We start from the raw sequence: 18,960 nt of genomic DNA on the forward strand, positions 1-18,960 counted from the left end.
ATGTGGGGCTCGATCCCAAGACCCTGAGATCATGACCTGAGCCGAAGGCAGAGGCTTAATCTACTGAGCCACCCAGGCGCCCCTTTAAATGCCTTTTAAGGAGCAATGCATGCTCATTGTAGAAAAAGTCACCAATACAGAGCCGAATAAAGAAGCAAATTAAAAGTCCCCTTTAGTCCTCCCCCCCAGATCCGGCCGCCATTATATTTCATCGTGTTAATTCCACACTCAAGATGCAGAAAGGCACGTTTTGTTTCATTTTGTGTCATTAAGCAGGCCGTGGGAGCTACTGTCAGCTTCCTGGGGACCTGAGCTGTGTTTATTTTTTAAGAGGTACTAATCTTTGATTAACAAGGATGAATGTAACATTGAAGAGGAATCTAATTGCACGTCCCCTCCTTCTCAACAAAACCACACTGTTCTCCCCCAAAGAGCGGCATCAGGACTGAGGATGTAGGGCCACGAGCCGGGGAATGCTAGGGGACATTTTTCATGTCACTGCCCAGACAGTGGTGCGAGCGTTCCAACAGAAAGGTGTCCCGGCTGCAGATTACGTCCCCAGCAGAAGCCGGGCAGGATAATAACTCACTTTGTCATTACTTAATTCTGGGAGGGCTGCAGTCACTGACCTTCCGTCGCTGGGAGGGTGAGGCCCTCGGTGTCAGGATGTCTGGGAACAGAAATGGCGAGGGGACAGGTGACCAGCGAGGGGGGAGGGGGCTGCCTACAGAAGTCAGATGACGGGTCCGCGCTCCTGATGCATTTCTCCTCTAAATGACGTATTTGCGTGTTTCGCTCATCAGCTTGCTCGGGTGACATGTATCCGGGGAGTGTGTCCTCTGTGCCACCGCAGAGCCCACCTCCAGGCGCAGGCCAAGCCGCCGGTGCAGCTCTTCTCCCCACAAAGTCGGGCACAGGCCTTTGAGGGCACAGGTGTTTAAGCTAACACAAGACCGTCCAGACCCCCTGTGTGGATTTGCCAACATCTGGTGGCTCTCTCGTATGTCCCATTCTCCTGGGTCTGCGTGCTCAGACGGGCACCCTGGGCACCCCGCCCCCAGCCACTCCCTCAGGACCCACCAGAGCTCTCCACAGCCGGGCCCATCACACCCAGAGCCCCTGCCGTCTGCGATGCTACGTATTCTGCACGTCTCTCCCTCCCTGCCCCTGCGCACCGAGTGGCTCCCCCGTATCTCCTTCCATATAACAGCCACATGGCTGAAACCTGCAGGAGCATAGTGGTCAGAGTCGTGCTTTTGCATGCAGGATTTAATATCCGGCCTGCCTCTGAGAGCTGTGGGACTCTGGGCAAGTCGCTTAGCCTCTGCTGGTCTCCTTCTCTCCAGATGGAAAAGGAGATAATACCTAGCGTCATCGGAAGGATTATACGGGCCGATCCGGCAAAGCTCTCAGCCCAGCATCTGGAAAATAGTAGGAATCAGTGCATATTAGCCATGACTGTAATCCTTCAAGAATTGTTGCGAACGAAACCTTGTCCTCCAAGCCGTCTCTCCCCAACCACTCCCAGTCCCAGCGGGGGACTTCGCCTTCCTGCATAACTTAACCCAACTTTCAGCACACAGGCACGCAGTTAGACGGAAATTGTCAGTGAGCGTCCTAGCAAGGACAGCCCCCCAGTCTCAACAGCTTAACACAATAGTTATTGTTCCCTCAGATCACTCACTGCCAGTGATGAGAAAGGGGCGGGGCCAGATGGCTCCGGCCCCATCATTTGAGCATCAGACCTCCTTGGCTTCCTCCACCTTCCGGGGCTGTCCCTTCCGGGTGTGGCCTGCGGGGTCGCTGTGCACCAAAGAGGAGGCGGGTCTTCTGGGGGCTTTGTGGCTGGAGCCAGAAGTGGCCTTGAGACCCCAGCCTAGCTGCAGGGGAAGCTGAGAAATGCAGCCCACCTGGACACCCAGGTAGAAAAATCATGTTGGCCAGGAGATGCTCGAGGGCAAACCAATTGCTCTGGATCCTTCCCCCAGGGATGGTCCCCCTTCTGCCTTCCCTTGGGCTCCCTCCATCTTAAGAATTAACTCTGGAACGGAGGAGGTGGTTCGCCGGAGAGGAGAGGCTTTCCGAGCACGGAGGCTGCGGGGTGCGGAGAGGTAGCAAGGAACCATGCATGGCCCCTTCGGGCACCAGCACCAGCAGCACCGACACGGGCCCCAGAGATTCCCCGATAGAAACTGCCACATGTGCCTGGGGTGCACGTGGAATTTGAGGCAGGGATGAGGGGCAGGCCACGAGAGCAAAGCCCAAGACCTTCTGAATAATGGGCAGTGTTCCCCAGCCCATCCGCCGGACCTAAGAGCCCGCATCTCCGGGATTCCAATAACGAGGCTAGTGAGAGCTTCCCTCCCTGATTCGCCCACCTCTTGGCCAGGCCTCTGCAACGAGGAAAAGGCACCGAGTCGAGTAGTGATTTTATTTTATTTATTTACTTATTTATTTTTTTATTTTTTTAAAATTCCAAATGACCTTTCAAACAGAAAACACCTTGTGTAGACTTTTTTCCCCACCTTCAAAGGTAAGCATCTCTGGAGGTATCCTCAAACTACGGTTAGCTTTACATTCATCACTGTGCTAGGAACTGAATAAAAATATCACAAAGGAGCTCTTCGGTAGCTTGGTAGGTTAAGCATCTGCCTTGGGCTCGGGTCATGATCCCCGGGGCCTGGGATGGAGCCCCGAGGTGGGCTTCCTGCTCAGCAAGGTGTCTTCCTCTGCCCCGTCCCCGCCGTGCTGCGGACCTGCGCTCTCCATCGCGTGCACGTGCTCTAAGATTCATAAAATCTTAACATCACCAAAGTGCTTGAACCAAAAGAAAATTTCCCTCTGATTCAGCTGTGACTCCAGACAGGATCCAAAGAGGAGTTCTACAATCTCTTCCCTGGGTTTTATGGAGACTTACTTTACGCTTCTGTGTTAGCCTCTTCAGGCAATTTGTCAGCCTTAAAAGGGCACAGGAAAGGGCCACGAGTAGTGATTTTAAAACAGAGTTAAGGCGAGGAAGGCACGTTGGCACACAGTCTGAAAGCCGTGTTGTGTTATGTAGCAGCCTTTCCCCAACAGTCCTACTCTCCGAGACAAGTAATTCCACTCCTAGGAATCCATCTCCAAGAAATCATCAGAAATGGTGGTGTCAGGCTTGGGTACCGGGAAGCAGGGATCTTCCTGCAGAGTTCTCCACTGGAGCCTTGTTCCTGACAGCAGAAAGTTGGGGAACAGCCTGAGTGTCCCCCAACAGGAGGCGGGTTGAATAAATAGTGGGCCAAGCCCTGTGACAGACTAATGTACCGTCAGTAAGCCCCGGTTTTGTAAGAACTGTTAAGCCAGGGGAAATTGTTCCCGATACAAAGTGAAACAGAAAAAGTGGGATATCAAAACCTGTACGACCCCAATTATTTAAATCCCACGTAGAGACGATCCTGAATAAAATAACCCACTAGGCTGGGAGTGATTCTCTCGGGTTCCTGGAAGCATGGACAGGTTTTCTTCTCTCTCTTCCCCCTCTGCTTTTGTATTGTCAAGTATTCTAGGCTGAACACGTCGCCTTTATAAACCGAAAAATAACTGTTTAAAGAAGCAAGAAACAAGGGCACCGTAAGGAAGCTCGTCGTTCTCTCCGCAGACTCGCCCAGAGGCACCAGGTTCCTTTTCTAATCTTAGAGGACCGCGAACACGGGCCTGGACCACCGGGCCCCTGAGCCTGTCTTGGGCGCAAACGAGCACTTGTCACCCGGGACACATCCCGTTCCGCTGTCAGAACATCCATTCAGCTGCACAAAATACATCCTGGGAAAGTCCATCTAGCTAACCCTGCAGACAGCGCTTTTCTTTACAAGGAGAAATGAAAAAGCCTTTCCCCTCTGTAGGTCCTATAAAGACGTTTCCTGGCATCTTTAAAAAAAAAAAAAAAAAAGACAAGGGCCCTTCTCCCAGGAGCATTTGGGGAAGGGGGCTGGAGCGCATGTTGCCCTGTGCGCCTGCAACTGATTTCCAAACGATCTGGAAGAGAAAAGCACTTTGAGTGAGTGAAGGGAGAGATGTGTGTGTCAAACGTTTTTTCTCTCAGGTGGAGTTTTCAATCTGCTGTTGTTGGGCTGTTCAGACAACCGATATGATGAACAAAAATAACAATGATTACCCCAACCAGGACAATAAAAGGCACTGTCATTCTCGCCATAAGGCCAGAATGGGAGCACTCAGATAGTTCTTCAAATCCCATGGGACAAGCCAGTTACAGGCGGAGACTCGTGTCCTGGGAAGGGCAGGTTAGGGTGTGGAGGGACATCTTTACCGCGTGCCCGGCGCGTGAACTCAACAAGGCATGCGCTGCTCCCACACCAGTTGGGGACTCGTTCTGCAACCCAGCCCACCACAACCCTGCCACTCTGGGCCCAGATGCAGGGGACAGTGGTACTGCTCCCTTAGTGCATTTCCAGGGACTAAGGACTCCTTCCTTCCCTGGCGATGACATAGGGACTGTTCTTAGAACTGAATTTAAGCTCTGTTGGAAAATTGTTGAAAGCCTTCAGTGCTCACTTTCCACCAAATTGAAATCTATGTTACTGTAATAGCCAAAAAAATCTTCCAAGGTTCAATTGGAATTTTTTTCTATTAACTTAATAATAAGGGTCCAATTTCAGGAAAATGGTTTCGGTGTGTGAATGAAATCACGCTGATTGTTACGCACCATCAAAGCTGGCCTCCAGCACATGGCTAATACCTATGGTTTGGACTTTCTAGAGGGCCAGCGATAACTTGGAAACATCCAGATTTTTCTGACATCGTCTGATGACTTCTCTCTGAACCCAAAGTTCCCCCCTTCAAGTTATATGGGCTTGTGTATTTTCACAAAGTTTGCTAAACTGTTCACTCCTCTGGTGCTTCAACAGACTATGAGGATGGAATTTGAGGTTTCTCGGGTGATCGTTCTAGGCTAGTAAATGAACTGAACATTTCACTGCACTTCGAGGCTTTCTGTCTTCCGGGCTTTCCACCTGACATCCCGTGACCTCTGTACCTCCCTCCAGGAGTCACCAAGAAAATAAACTACAAAAATAAAGGTTTTTTTTTTTTTTTATTAAGATGTATGACTTTAAAAGAAAAGCAGTGATATCAGATAGAAAGCCAAAGAAAAACGGAATTAAGCCTTATTGAGCAACTACTAAGTACCAGGCATTTTCTGCATGTTTCATCATTTCGTCTTCTCAACAACCCCAAGACAGGGCCTACTGTCCCCACTTTGCAGAAAACGCAGCTGAGGACAAGAGGTTACACACATGTGCTGGGAACCATGCAGCTTAGCAACAACCCCTCCCAGCCAGTGCCCTCCTGCTGTAGTTCCCCGGACATGAGCCTCTTCTAATATCCTAGCAAACATTTTCTGTTTCTTCCAAGCTGGAGCTTGTGCCCTTGAGAACTCAGGAAGGCCACGGCTGACTGTCCGTAGGGTTGGGGTGAAGGCACGTTTGGTACCCAGTCTTGGGGAGGGCTTGCTCTCCATTCTCTGCTGTTGACAGCTTCTCTCGGCTGTCTCCTGCTGCTTGTCACCACAGTAGTCAGAAACAAGCTGTGTCCTCTGGGCAGCAGATGAATGACAGACAGAGGGATGGCCCAGCTGTACCTCCTTTTGCCGTGGCCCCATGTTGGTGGCACATCAGTTCTGCTCGGGGGATTGGGGTGGCGAGGCAAAAGGAGAAGGGATGGATGGGGCCCTAAAGGAGCTTCTCCCGCACAGCGGATGTTAACCCGCTTGTTCAGTAGATCAGGTGATCTGTATCTTAGCAAGAACCTGCCGTCTTCTTAGCCACATCCTTTGTGAATTCACAGCCTTCATGCCTTCTCTTCCTGCTCACCATGCTATGCTGAATCGGCCCCCCAGCCCCTGAAGATGCCCCCATTCCAGTCCCTGGAACCTCCAAATCTGTGACCCTCTGGGGTAAAGAGAATCTCTGTGCTGTGACTCATTAGGGCTCTTGAGCCATAACCCGACCCTGGACCATGGGGGTGGGGGGGGCCAACATAACCTTAGTATCCTCGTAAGAGGGAGGTATGAGGGTCAGAGCTGGCGAAGGTGTGATGAGAGGTTGGGACCAGGCAACAAAGAGACCCTGAGAAGAGGAATAGGTGCACCTCTGTCTGGGTGCCATGGAGAGCACTGGAACAGATTCATGCCTAGAGCCTCCAGAAGGAAGGCAGCCCTGCCCATACCTTGATTTTAGACTCTGACCTGAGAACGCCAAGATAATCAACTTGCATTGTTTTAAGTCACTAGGTTTGTGGAAATTTGTTACAGCAACCACAGACGTTTGTTACAGCTGCCATCCTTTTCTCTCTTCCGATCGAAGAGAGTCGCTAGAAATCTCCCTTTGATTCGCACTGCCTACCCAGCCTTACCCATACACACACCTCACATCTCCCACACCGAGCGTCCTGTAGGCACTGATTGTTATTTGGGAAACCCTGCCTTGCCTCAGGACATGTGTCTCAATCATCCTTATGTCCACCAGGACCTTGTATATTTCTCTGTCTAGAACGTCAATGCTCTGCCATTGTCCGCGGTGAGCCTCTTAAACCAGACCTGTTTATATTTGTCCAGAGCTAGTCATGCGTGCTGGTAGGAGAATGAAATGAATAATTTCATTCTCATGACAAGGAAATAAATATTTGATTCGTGGACCTCATCATCCCATGTAACAGAATCCAAGTGCTCGCTCTGCATTCGGTGGTCCCCTGTCCGTGTCAGATAAATGGCAAATCTATTGGGAAGTGTTCTTCTCAGTTCCTGACCCTGTCTCTTTCCCAGTTCATTATGTCCACCTCTTTCTATAGTTGTCTGGATTCATGGAAAGAACAGAGACTTTTAAGAGACATTATTTATTACTAGAAAATCTTGGATATCCCCACACTGTAAAAAAAAGAAGAAAAAGAAGTCACCCATCTTTAGATGTCTGAAATATACTAGAAGAGTGGTTCTTCATCGGTGGTGATATTGCCATGACATCGGGCAACATCTAGAACATTTAGGAGGGGGTGCAACCAGCCCTGAACAGGCAAAAGCCAGAATTACAGCTGAACTTCCCACAGTGTATAGTTCAGCCCCTTTGTAAAAAAAAAAAAAAAAAAAAGAATTATCCAGCCCCAAAAGTCAGCAGTGCCAAGGTCAAGAGACCCTGTGATAGAACAATAGGCTAAAACATGGCCAAATGTCCTCTGACTCAAAACGAGAGAGCTGGCTTTACACCAGTTCAAGGCAACTTTCAAGGGCCTGGAGACTTTCATTGACTGCAAGTTCAGTCTTGGGCAAAGGTATCTTCTGGCTCTGAGAGAAGCCAAGAGAATCTCCAAGTAAAACGACGGGCATATGGAACTGGGGCCACCATCCTGTGAGCCAGGCTTCCGTGCTGCTCTGGGCGTCTCTTTTTCAGAGGGTTGCTGCCAGACTCAAGTGTGTTCAAGGAGAGCAACCCGGGAAAAGGTTCTGTTTGGGATCGTCACATGGAGGACTTTGCATTTCTACAAGGAAGATCCGCATATGGCCGGTACGCTCATGAAAAGATGCCGAACAGGACTAATCATTAGGGGAATGCAAAGCAAAACTACATCAAGATACGAACTTACACTCGTTAGAATAAAAAGAAAGAGAGAGAGAGGGAGGGAGGAAGAAAAGAGAAGAGACAAGAAGGAAGGAAAAGAAATAACAAGTGTTGCCAAGGATGTGGAGATACTGGAACTCTATGCACTGTTGGTGGGAATTTAAAATGGTACCATTGCCATGGAAAACAGGATGATGATTCGTCAAAAAATTAAAAATGGAATTATCATTTGGTCCAGCAATTCTACTTCTGAGAACCAAAAATCATTGAAAGCAGGGTCTCAAAGAAATATCTGTACACTCGTATTTATAGCAGTGTTATTCACATTAGCTAAAATTGGAAGCAACCCAGGCATCCATCCATAGGTGAATGGATAAGCCCTCGTGTCATGTACAGACAATAGAATATTATTCAGTCTTTAAAAAGGAAGGACTTTTTGACACCAATGATAACAGGGATGAACCTTGAGGACATTCTGCTCCGTGAAATAAGCCAGCCACAAAAACCCAAATCCTATCCAATTCCACTCATATGAGTCATTAGAGTAGTTGAATTTATAGGGACACCAGCTAGGAGGGTGGTCACCAGTTATGAGGGTGGGGGATGGGCAGAGCACCAGGATGGGAGCTCATTATTGAGCGGTTAGAGTTTCAGTTCTACAAGAAGACTTCTGTGTTGTATGGTGTGGTTGGGGTCACCCAATATGATGCGTGCCCTTGATAGCACCAAACTGTACACCTAAAATGGTTAAGGTAGTTCATCTTTATGGGTATTTTGCCACAATTTTAAAAGAGGTCGGGGCAGAGAGGACTTTGGAATCACAGAAAACCAGACTATCCAGCCACTTAGCAACCGTGAAACTTGGGGAAACAGAGGTGGCCTCCCCAAGCCTGAGTATCTTCATCTCAGATGGCATTCCCAAGATCGTGATGTGTCTGACCTCCACAAGCACAAAGGGCTTCGCATAGCGACTGCCACCTCGTAAGCACTCAGTAAAAAGGACTAGGACGTTTGTTAGTAAGGACAGGCAAGGCTCGAAACCCTCTGATATGAGGCACATGGAAGAAGCTGGGCCTGGAGAAGGAACACAAGAGGGACAGACACGATCGCCATCTTGCAGCTTTTGGAAGGAGGAGGAAGTCCGCTCCAGCAGACCCAACTGGGATGGACAGGGCAGAATTCGAGGAAGAGCTCCCTTCCTGGCTGCCAGAACATGGACCCAGTGACCTGGACCCTGGGAACAGCAAAGTGGCCACAGCACGCCCTGGCTTGCAGCATAGGCCACCACACTGGGCCACGTCCCGAGTGTGGAACAGCTGAAGAGGCCCTTCCCTGGGTTCTCCAGTTAGTAGTTCTCATGAATTCGGGCACAGGGAGATTCTGGGACGTTCCATGAGAAGCCAATAGTCAATAGTCAATAGTCTAGTCTTCTCTGTTCTTCCGTGGTCATGTGCCTCGTAACTAGTCAAGCAGGCCAGAGGAAGAAAACCCCCCTTTGTGCACAATCTATTGTGAGCAAACAACACGGGGAAAATGCAAGCTGGGACCTCATGTTAACTCCATCACCTCTTTAAAGACCCTGTCTCCAAATACGATCCCATTCTGAGGTGCCAGGAGGTTAGGATTTCAGTGTAAGAATCTGGGGGATACAATTCAGCGCGTAACAGACACCATTAGAATTCAGAGCAGCGTCTTTTCAAGGGGCCTTGGGCAGGTATGAGAGAATCCCTGCACCTCAGTGCCCATCAGATTTCTGGCGGATTTCACCGTATCCTGAGAACCAGCCCTCGGGACCGCGCACGCACCCCTGTGTGGGGGCCGGCTGGGCTCAGATCCACAAGTAGATTCTATTCTCTGTGCAGCCGGGCTGATGGAAAATGAGGCATGTGGCTAAGAAAAAATAGAAATAAAGCAAAACCCCCGTATCTTCCCTCAGTGAACTGTGTATTGGAGAAAGGAGACTCCTGGGGCGAGAATCAGGAGGGCAGCTCCCCATTCCATTTTATTCCATGTTCCCGGGCGTACCCCTCCCAGGGGCAGTGCACCGACGGGGCAGAGCACCTTGCAGCAGAGTCAGAGGTAGTGTTTTCTGTTCCACCTGCATTATTCCAACTCCCCCTTCCTGGAAAAAGGTCATATTGCCACTCGATTTTCAGTGTTAACAGACGTTGTTTGGTTCTGGGTAGCGAGACTCTCTGCTCAGCTCGCCGCTCGTCCCGTCTGCCACGTAGTATGTGAAACACAGGCATAATGAACATAGAGAGAGGTGTATCAAACCACACTGCTTCTATAAAAATTCAGCCCTATTAAGTTCATTGGTACATCACTTGGATTTTTATTAAAAGGGTAAAAAACATTCTGCCACGCGATTCTGAGGGACGGTGCATTTCTAAGCCACTGGTAAAGAAATGTGAAGCAGAGGGATCTTTGCTTTCAAACACTGGGATTCGGGGTGCAGGTGCCTCCATTCAGAACCGTCTGAGCCCTCGAGGCTTTCTGCTAATGAACAGAGTATGGATGGAGCCAGCGGCCAGGGAGCATGGCGTGTCAGCCTGTGCCCATCACCTGACAGCAAACACAGGAACCCGACTCAGGGGCAAGTGCCTCCCTCACCCCCGACCCCATTCACCCCAGCTTCGTCTGATCCTCTCTCTGCCCACCACGCCCCCGTCCCCACTGACCCCGCAGGCAGAGGTGGACTAATCCAGCCCCACTAGAAACGGTCCCCCTGCAGGGAAGCTCCCCAAGTTGTCGGGCATCCTCCATCACCTCCCATCTCCACGGGACAGTGTCCACTGCCTCACCTGAGTCCCGGGGGAAGACTCCTCCTTCTCATGGGGAATGACATTGCGTTGACTTATTATTGATGAGCTTGAGCTGGTTCCTCGTGAGCACTACAGGGTTGGGGAGGGAGGGGCATTTCCAAGAAGGGGCCTTTGCAGCTCTTGAATTCCCCTCCCCTAAGAGAAAAGGTGTCACTTTCAAGTCCACGGTCAGAAAGGCTGCTCCCGAGGCTTTTACTCCCACGGACGGTGGTGGAGTCATCCCTCAGGGCTGTTGTAGTTTCAAATGAAACCTAACTCAAGATGGCATGAGAATAAAAGGGAACTTGGTTAGCTCCCATAACTGGGAAATCCAGGGGAAGGTGTGATTTGAGTCCAACTCAGAGCAGGATCTGAGTGTGCAAGGCAAATAAATACCCATTTAGAGACCGTTGGCAGGGGCGCCCACCAGCCGGCCAGGATGTCAGCCCTGCGAGTGCCACAATGGTGCACCTCTCGGGGTCCTCTCTCCTCCTGCACGTTTACTCCACTCCCCCGCCGCTCTGCTCTCAAACAGAACTTGACATCAAGTAGCGAACCGCCAGCAGGAACTCGAGGTGCACGGCTCAGGAGCTCTGCATCCCCAAGGAGCTTCCTCCCCCGGCTTCCAGCAGCACTCCTGGCCCAGAGCACACCAGGGCTCCAGTCTACACTAACCACACGCCAGAGTCCTATGTCAGACCCAGAGGACCAGTGCAGAAGCAGCCTCCCCCAAAGCCTGGTGGGAGGCTGGCTGCCCAGAGCAAAGCCAGGTGGTCTGACTGGAGGCGGGGGGGGACATGTAGCAGAAGCTACCACAGTCACAGCCACTGCAAGTCTTGGGGTAGGGAAAGGCACTTCGGGCCTTACTGTGGCTGTTAGAAATGTTGAGAACATCACATCGCCTCCCCGACTTGCCAGTAATATTCGTGTCCTTAAAACACGGCTCTTATTATTGACAGAAATACTCAGCAGATGTAAAATCTGTACTCTCAGTGATATATAACTGGTATATATTTAAAAAAAAAACAAAAAACAAAAAACTATGAAGCTTCTTTCAAAGTGACCAGCTACCTGAGCACGCTCTCCTAAGTCCAGATTGCTCTCGCCGGGGAGGGGAGCAGAAGCGGGGAGAGATGGGGACACGGTTCCTCCAGTTCCTGCAGCTGAATGCCGTGCAGATACCCCGTCACCAGCCCACCGACCGCGGGATGCCTTCTGTCTGTCACTAAAGATGAGGGGATTTACCTGTTGATAAAGATTCTCTACTATTACGAGGATAGACAGTTTTAAAACATTGCTTATAATGTCACTATATAATGTCACCGTATCATGCTCAGCATCACAAAATAAGACTCCGGGACTGTTGAATATCTGTGATATCCTAGATATGCAGCGGGTCTGACATCCTGGAGACTGTGGATTTTCTTGGTTTACATGGAGCGGCTTTGGGGGTGGGCAGGGGGATGCCTCCTTGGCCTCCTGTAAGGAGAGGGTTCTGATGATTCCCATCTATTTTCGTCCTGGGCTAGGGAAACCGCCTTTGTCTTTAGTTCTTGGACGTTTCTTCAGCTCCCTTTTCCATCCGTCTTGGGTTTGTAAGTGAACGGAGAAAGCACGAGCGCGCCCTGAGAACCGGCCTGTTCGTGCATGTGGTGTGTAATCTCAGGTAATTGTTACTTGCTGAGCAAGGCCTTTCCGGCGAGGACGGGATAAAGCGAGAGCGGGGTTTTATTGCTGTCATTCAAAGCCTTCTTCATTCACGCCTGCCTACCTTCGCTGGGGAATGCCCCCACCTCGTTCCCCAGAAGACAGGAAACAGAGCTTTACTGCCACGAGTTCAGGCTGGCGTAAATATTAAATTCCACGTAAAAATGCCCGGGGCTGTTCCCGTGCTCTGCGCCCAGTTACTTAGGGCGAACTCTGGCTCTGCTTCCTCCTCGGAGGCTAACGTCCCCTTCCCGCGACGGGGACTGGACAATGCGTCCTTGTAGTCTCCGCTTCGGTTTCGGGAGTCCATCTGCTTTATCTCTGCGGACCTAACCCTGGCGGGCAGGACCAGGACCTTCTGCGAGCCGTGCTGTCCACCTTTGCAGGCATTTCTGCAGGTCGCAGCGGCTGGGGGCAGGAGCTGAACCCCCAGGCCCTGACCCTCGGCACCTGCCACCGAGCATTAGTAAGGTGTGTTTCCCGATAGTGTCCTGTTTCCAAAACGGGCTCTTTACCTGTTGGGGTTGGGGACCAATAGGAGAAAGTGACTCTGAAAAAAAAAAAAGCCAAAAACAAAGGAAGGTTCTGTAGCAGCTCACAAAATCAGACAAGGTCACAAGTAGGTGAGGTGGGAGCCTGGGTCCCAGTGGTCTGTGCGGGCCCAGAGTCAGATGTGAGTGACTCAGAGCACCCCCGCGTACCAGGGGATGGTGGACCTTGAGGACAGGCGGACTGTCATGGGGATGGGGGAGGGGCAGTCAGGGTGTTTGTACCAAAACGAAGGAAGAAGAAGTGTCCTGGCGGGAGTGGGAGGGAGGGGCTGGGAAGGTGGCGACGGTGGCCGCCGCCCTCCCCCTTCCCACTTTGTGATTATCTTCCCTCCGTGATGGATGAATGGTCTATCAGATACGGTGAACATCTTTCACAGTCTATGCAATTTACCTTTAATATTGTCTTCCTGATACAATCTCCCATTTTACCGAGTCCATTTTGTTTTCCATAACACTAGATTTCCAAAAACCTAGACTTGTCTACCTTTTTTTAATAGACTTTAGCTTTTCGGGCAGCGTTTGAGTCAGAGCAAAATTGAGTAGAAGGTACAGAGAATTCCCCTAGCCTCCGTGCCCCCACACCTGCACAGCCTCCCCCGCTAGCAGCACCCCTCACCAGAGTGGGAATTCTGTTATCATCAACAAATCTGCATGGAAACAACATAATCACCAAAGGTCCACTCATACATCGTCTCATTAATTCTCCTGGGGACACTGTGGGGTCCTTTAACCTTTCCCGAGTTGGGGGGAGGGGCATAGGAAAAAGTAGACCAGTCGAGCAGCTGCCCTGTGTGCAAAATCTGCTCTCCCTCCTCAGGCAGCTCCTGAAAACCTCAGCCTGTAGGCCCACCAGCCTCTCTCTCTCTGGGTTTTCATTCCTAGACTCCCAAGCAGCGCCTGCTAGTCTCCCCTTCCTCGCACAGGGTTGAGATGCCCAGGGGAGCCAAGTGGAATTAACTCCCTGCTCTCCTCGATGAAGACATGGCATGCCGTTCCAGGAGGTGGTTTCCAGAAGAATTAACCCCTGTCTGATAGGAGTTCTACTGACACAACTGTCTTAGTTTGGGTTGCCCTAAAGCAGACACTGAGACAAGGATCTGGGTGCAGACAGTCCATTTGGGAAGGAGATGTCTTACCTGCCGGCAAGGGAGAGGGAAGCGGGACAGGGAAGGGGAGGCAACCAGCCTGCATTGTCCCGCCGGCCACCATGTGAGAAAGGGGGCTCGGTCCCCCTGTGGGATCCCCAGGAGCCCACGGAGACTTATTCCAGCCAGGGAGGGAAGGAGCCCGGGAGTTTTTACCCCAGCCCCTCCAGTTGCTGGCAAGGCCCTTCTAGCCCGCGGCACAGGGAGGCAGAGGGCTCTGAACCAGGGAAGGTGTAGAAACGGAGGAGCTGGCAGCTTGTGGGCGCCACAGGGGGAGGAGGGCCAGGCTCTGCCCATGTCTCTTATAGCCAATTCACTCATCTCCTCCAGTCTCTGCAGTTTCTTAAGAGAAATGCGTACCAAGAGGCACATGGTCCCATGGAATGTCGTCGAGCAGGCGCACTGGGCAGTGACATTTAGATTCCAGAATCTGTCAAGCTTTGCCCTCACTGACTGCTACACCCTGAGAGCCAGAGGTGGACTCAGTGCCATCCCCAGAGTCAGGGCCAGTCCCTTCTGGAAGATAAATCCATGGGGCCTTGCGACGGCCTCTTTCCTTGAGCAGAAGTCCCTCCATGACACCATGTGAACGACAGGCATGTGTGAGAGGGACTGGGCTTCAGAGGTGTGCTCCTGGGGTGGGAGGCAGTGGTCGTCCGGCGTGAGTCTTCCCACTGCGGGGCGTTCACACCTGTGTCTGGCTCTCACCTGCACCGCCGGTAGCCCTGTATTTATGCCTCATCAGGATTCCACACTGTCTCTGGTCACAGTGGCTGTTAGAGCAGACAGAGGGACGGCTACGTGATGAGCACTGGGCAGGCATGGGTGGCCAACCTCCTGTGAGGCTCCGGGAAGGTCACCCAAAGGTCACAGCTTAATTTGGGTTGGGCAGCTCCAACTGGCCTCCACGTGTCTGTGAATCGGAGCAAGAATTATGATGTATCTTTTTTAAATTTTATTTACTTTTTTGTCAGAGAGCGAACACACAAGCAGGGGAAGCAGCAGACATAGTTAGAGGGAGAAGCAGGCTTCCCACTGAGCGGAGAGCCTGATGCAGGGCTCAATCCAGGACCCTGGGATCATGACCTGAGCCGAAGGCATTTGCTTAACCCACTGAGCCACCCAGGCGCCCCTATGATGTATCTTCTCTGCCTTACCCAGAACCCAGAAGAACGCCTCTCTTTTGCACACCCAGCCGCGGAGATGTTGCCTTCTGCTATTCTTTGTGGCAATTAAATCCAGTACAGAGTGGCGAGAGAATGAGATTCACTGTTTTAAAATATATTTAAATAGATTGGGTTTGTTCTCGTAAGGCTGTGGGTGGGTCCGAGACTCTAGAGTAGCAGCGCCCTTCCTCTCCGTACGCTACGGTGGGAAGTCAGGTACGTTCTGTTCCAGGCACAGTGAGGGGACCCCTGTCTGAGCAAGTGATTCTTTGTGGCTCTTCGACAATTCTGTACACCCCACTGTCTCTGCCTTCAGATAGCTTGTGGTCTCCTGGACGTAGTAAGAAATCCAGCCCAGGTGACAACAGTTTCCATACAAGCCATGCTAGGGCTCTGAGGGCTCTGAGGGCCATGCTAGTCGTCCAGGCATAAATGCTATAGAAGCCCAAGAGAAGAAGAGATCCGGGGACTGAGGTGGTCCAGGAGGGCTGGTAGGAGGTGGCGGGATTTGGATGGACCATCACCGTTAAGGAGGAAAGGATAAGCTGTCGGGGAAGGGAGAGCAATGATCGTAGGCTCATCCGGGCACCGTGGGGAGACGCGTTTTGCTAGAATGGAGGGATAATGGTGTGAGAGGTGCAGGCTACCCTCTGGAGCCCAGCTAAGGCAACTGGACCCAGCTCTGAACCAGGGTGGACGGGTTCTAGATGCAAAGAGCATTATGGGAAGCTGCCAGGAACCCCATAATCGTGAGCCCGCTCGGAAGCAAGATACTCACCCAGGAAGACAGTCGAGGACGTGGAATAGGGGCCGGAGCCAGGGACCGTCACGAGAGGAGCAGGTGTTCTGCTGCCCCAGCTCTGCCACGTTCTAACGGTGAGCCTGTGCCAGCCACGCGATCTCCCTGAGCCTCGACTTTCTCATCCTGGAAGTGGGAATAACAGTCCTTGCCCCAAACGACGATGGCGAGGATGACACAGGACGTCAAGCACACAGGGCCCGACCCAGCGCCCAGGCAGACCATGGGGTCGCTGTCGCTGTCAGGGTGATGACGTCACAGCAGCATCCCTGAACCGGCGTGTGCAAGCTTTCCCAGGTGCCGGCAGCCCGCCACGGCGCACGGAATCTGGAATCAGCCACGGTCAGGGGGAGTGTGTACACCACGGCAGTGGACACACACGACTTAATCTGGGCTTTTCGGGTCTCCCCAGAGAAGCACATGTGGAACCGTTAGCCATGCACTTGTGGACATAGACCAGGAAAATAAGAAGATGCAGATGTGATTTGGCCGGGAAGCCTAAGGCGGCAAACCTGAGCGGACGGGCCCGTGTGTGTGTGTGTGTGTGTGTGTGTGTGTGTGTGTCCCAGCGTCCCACACCCTCACAGGGCGTGTGTACACAGTTTGCTCCTTGGGTCTGGGGGAGTCTCAGCCTCTTGTTGGGACTCTCCAGTCCCTCCTCCAGATGCCGGGCCATCTGGAGGCCACGGGAGGCAGGGAGCCGGGCAATGCGACAGCATCTCCGCGAAAACATTCGCTGAGAAAGTTTGCTGTTAATATAGCAGCTTTCCGGTTCTCTCCACTTTCCTTCAGCAGCCACAGATTAAATCGTTGGCTTGCTTTTACTGTGCCGCGGCTCCACGGAGGAAGGCCAAGTTCCTAAATCACGCGCCTGACAGCTGCCGTATTTCTGAGCCCAGAGCCAAGCTGCGACCTTCCAGTGTCACGGTCCCGAGAACCAGGCGGCATGCATAATAAAGGAAGTCCACAGAGCATTTTTGAAATACGGAACGCAACCGAAATCAGATAGAGGTATCAGTCTGAATCTGCTTACCAGGACCAAGGCGATCAATCTTTTCGCCTGTCTAATGACGCAGATGTGAAAAGTGTTGTGACTTTCACTGACAAAGGAGTGGAGGTATCTGGGCCTGGGGACCGACCCTGTGCCAAGGGCCGTGTCGCACTCAGGACTTCATCTTCAGAGCCACACTCTAAGGTTTTCATGTCCCTGTTTTATATACAGGGAAGCAGAAACTCCAAAACGTGAGTGCTTCTCCCAGGGGCCCACAGAGACGAAATGACTGAGCCGGGACTTGAACACCATCCCCATGACTGGCCCGTGCTCTGCCCCTTAGTCCCACACTGCTTCCCAGTCGGACGCTCCTCCCTGACTCACCGGCTCGCCACGTTTCCTCTGTCCTAAGCCCTGTCCCCCTCCCATATCTGTACTTAACTGTCTCATCTGTCATCTCCCCTGAGAGGCTTTCCTGGGTCACCGTCACTAAAAAAACTTTGCCCACCCTGCCTAGCCTCCCTGTACCGTTACCCACTGTGAGGGCTTTTAGACCACCTGTCACTCTCTGAAGTTGTTGTGTTGTCTGTCTCTGTGTTGCTTATGATTCTAGAACATCAGCTCTGTCATAATCACAGTCTACAGAAGAGAGCCTGATACAATGGATGCTGAAAGAACGGATGGAGGGATAGATGGACAGACGGACGGATGGATATACAGATAGACGCATGGGTAGATGAACGGATGCATGGAGGGATGAATGGGTGAAGGAAGCCAGACAAGCTCAGATTGGCCATGGGAGGTTCCCTCCTAGTTCAAGACTCCTCTGACTCTGTTAGAGCCCATCTCCTTCAGTCCCCCTGAAGGACTCCTAGGACCTCTCCCAGAGATGCATATCTTTACCTTCCCCCCCACTCACCAACCTGGGCAGAGCTACGCTCCTCAAAGGAACAAGATTAATGATGAACAGAGATCAGGAGGGACACAAGCTGCTGGTTGAACAAGGGCTATGCTATAAGTGGGACAATTCCAAGATGGGGCCTGGCTAGGAGCCGCTCCCTTGGAAGATGTAGGCATACCCTATGTGCCTTCCCAGTCCTCTTATCAGCTCCAGTAGGAATCATCCTACCGCTGGGACTCCCTTCTGGGTCCCCTTACTCACTGAACAAATGTGAATTAGACCCTTAATTCATAGCTACTGGGGACAGACCGTTGTTAGGACAAGAATTCTGACAGTGTGATTCGAGAGACAAAACAAGACCATGTGACAAAGGCAAAAAGAGAGGCGCATCTGTATCTGCTCGTACAGGACCCAGAAGGAAGGGAGGGCCGTGCTGAGACTTGAAGAAGGACCAAGGGAAGGATGTGCGGGTCCAGCACACAGCAAAGGCAGAGGCCCTGAGGCTAGGTGTGTTCAGTCAACCAGTAGACAGGACCACGGAAGATCTTGTCTAGTCTGAACTAGAATTTGAGCCTTGATATGTGGGCAGTGGAGATGCCTGAAGGACTGAACGTGGAAGGATGTTATATTAGATCTGAATTTTTTATAAAAAGCTCCTTCAGACGTTCGGAGCAGAGAGAGGAGGCAGGAGGCCCATTCCAAGCCAGTGCCAGCCGGGACTAGAGTTGCAGCTTAGAGAATTCAAGGACACGCAACAGAGTCAAGAAACAGAGAAGCCGAGGGGCGCCTGGGTGGCTCAGCGGGTTGAGCCTCTGCCTTCGGCTCTGGTCATGATCTCAGCGTCCTGGGATCGAGCCCCGCATCCGGCTCTCTGCTTAGTGGGGAGCCTACTTCCCCTCTCTCTCTGCCTGCCTCTCTGCCTACTTGTGATCTCTGTCTGTCAAATAAATAAATAAAATCTTAAAAAAAAAAAAAAAAAAGAAAGAAAGAAAGAAAAGAAACATAGAAGCCAAGAGATTTGCAGGTGACCCGGACTCAGAGGGCAAAAGGGAAGCTGCTTGGCCTTTCCCCCAGTTAGCAACAGGGTCCTGACCTTCTTGCTGACTTCGCTTTGGTCTACTCCACTTACCCTTTGTTCGAGGGCTTCAGTCTTAGGAGAATGGCTGGATCCCAAGCCTGCAGTGAAGCCCAAATGCCTGACCCAGACCGGCTGCATCAAAGACCCACAGCAGGTGGTCAAATCACAGAGGCCTAGGCCCTCCGTGGGACTTAGCAAGCCAAGAACCCAG

At 51.6% G+C, this 18,960-nt stretch overlaps 1 protein-coding gene and 1 non-coding gene across 2 annotated transcripts in view; one reads left to right on the forward strand and one right to left on the reverse strand.

Moving 5' to 3' along the window:
* CDH13 (cadherin 13) overlaps positions 1–18,960 on the forward strand; it is a 987,824-nt gene that overhangs the window by 918,628 nt on the left and 50,236 nt on the right. The gene's annotated exons all lie outside the window — the stretch shown is intronic.
* LOC132006242 (small nucleolar RNA SNORA26) lies at positions 2,849–2,970 on the reverse strand. The gene has a single exon (XR_009401025.1). It is a non-coding gene; the product is annotated as a small nucleolar RNA SNORA26 (small nucleolar RNA).

The sequence above is a fragment of the Mustela nigripes genome, chromosome 17 (assembly GCF_022355385.1).
Source record: "Mustela nigripes isolate SB6536 chromosome 17, MUSNIG.SB6536, whole genome shotgun sequence".
In the NCBI taxonomy this organism is placed as follows: Eukaryota; Metazoa; Chordata; class Mammalia; order Carnivora; family Mustelidae; genus Mustela; species Mustela nigripes.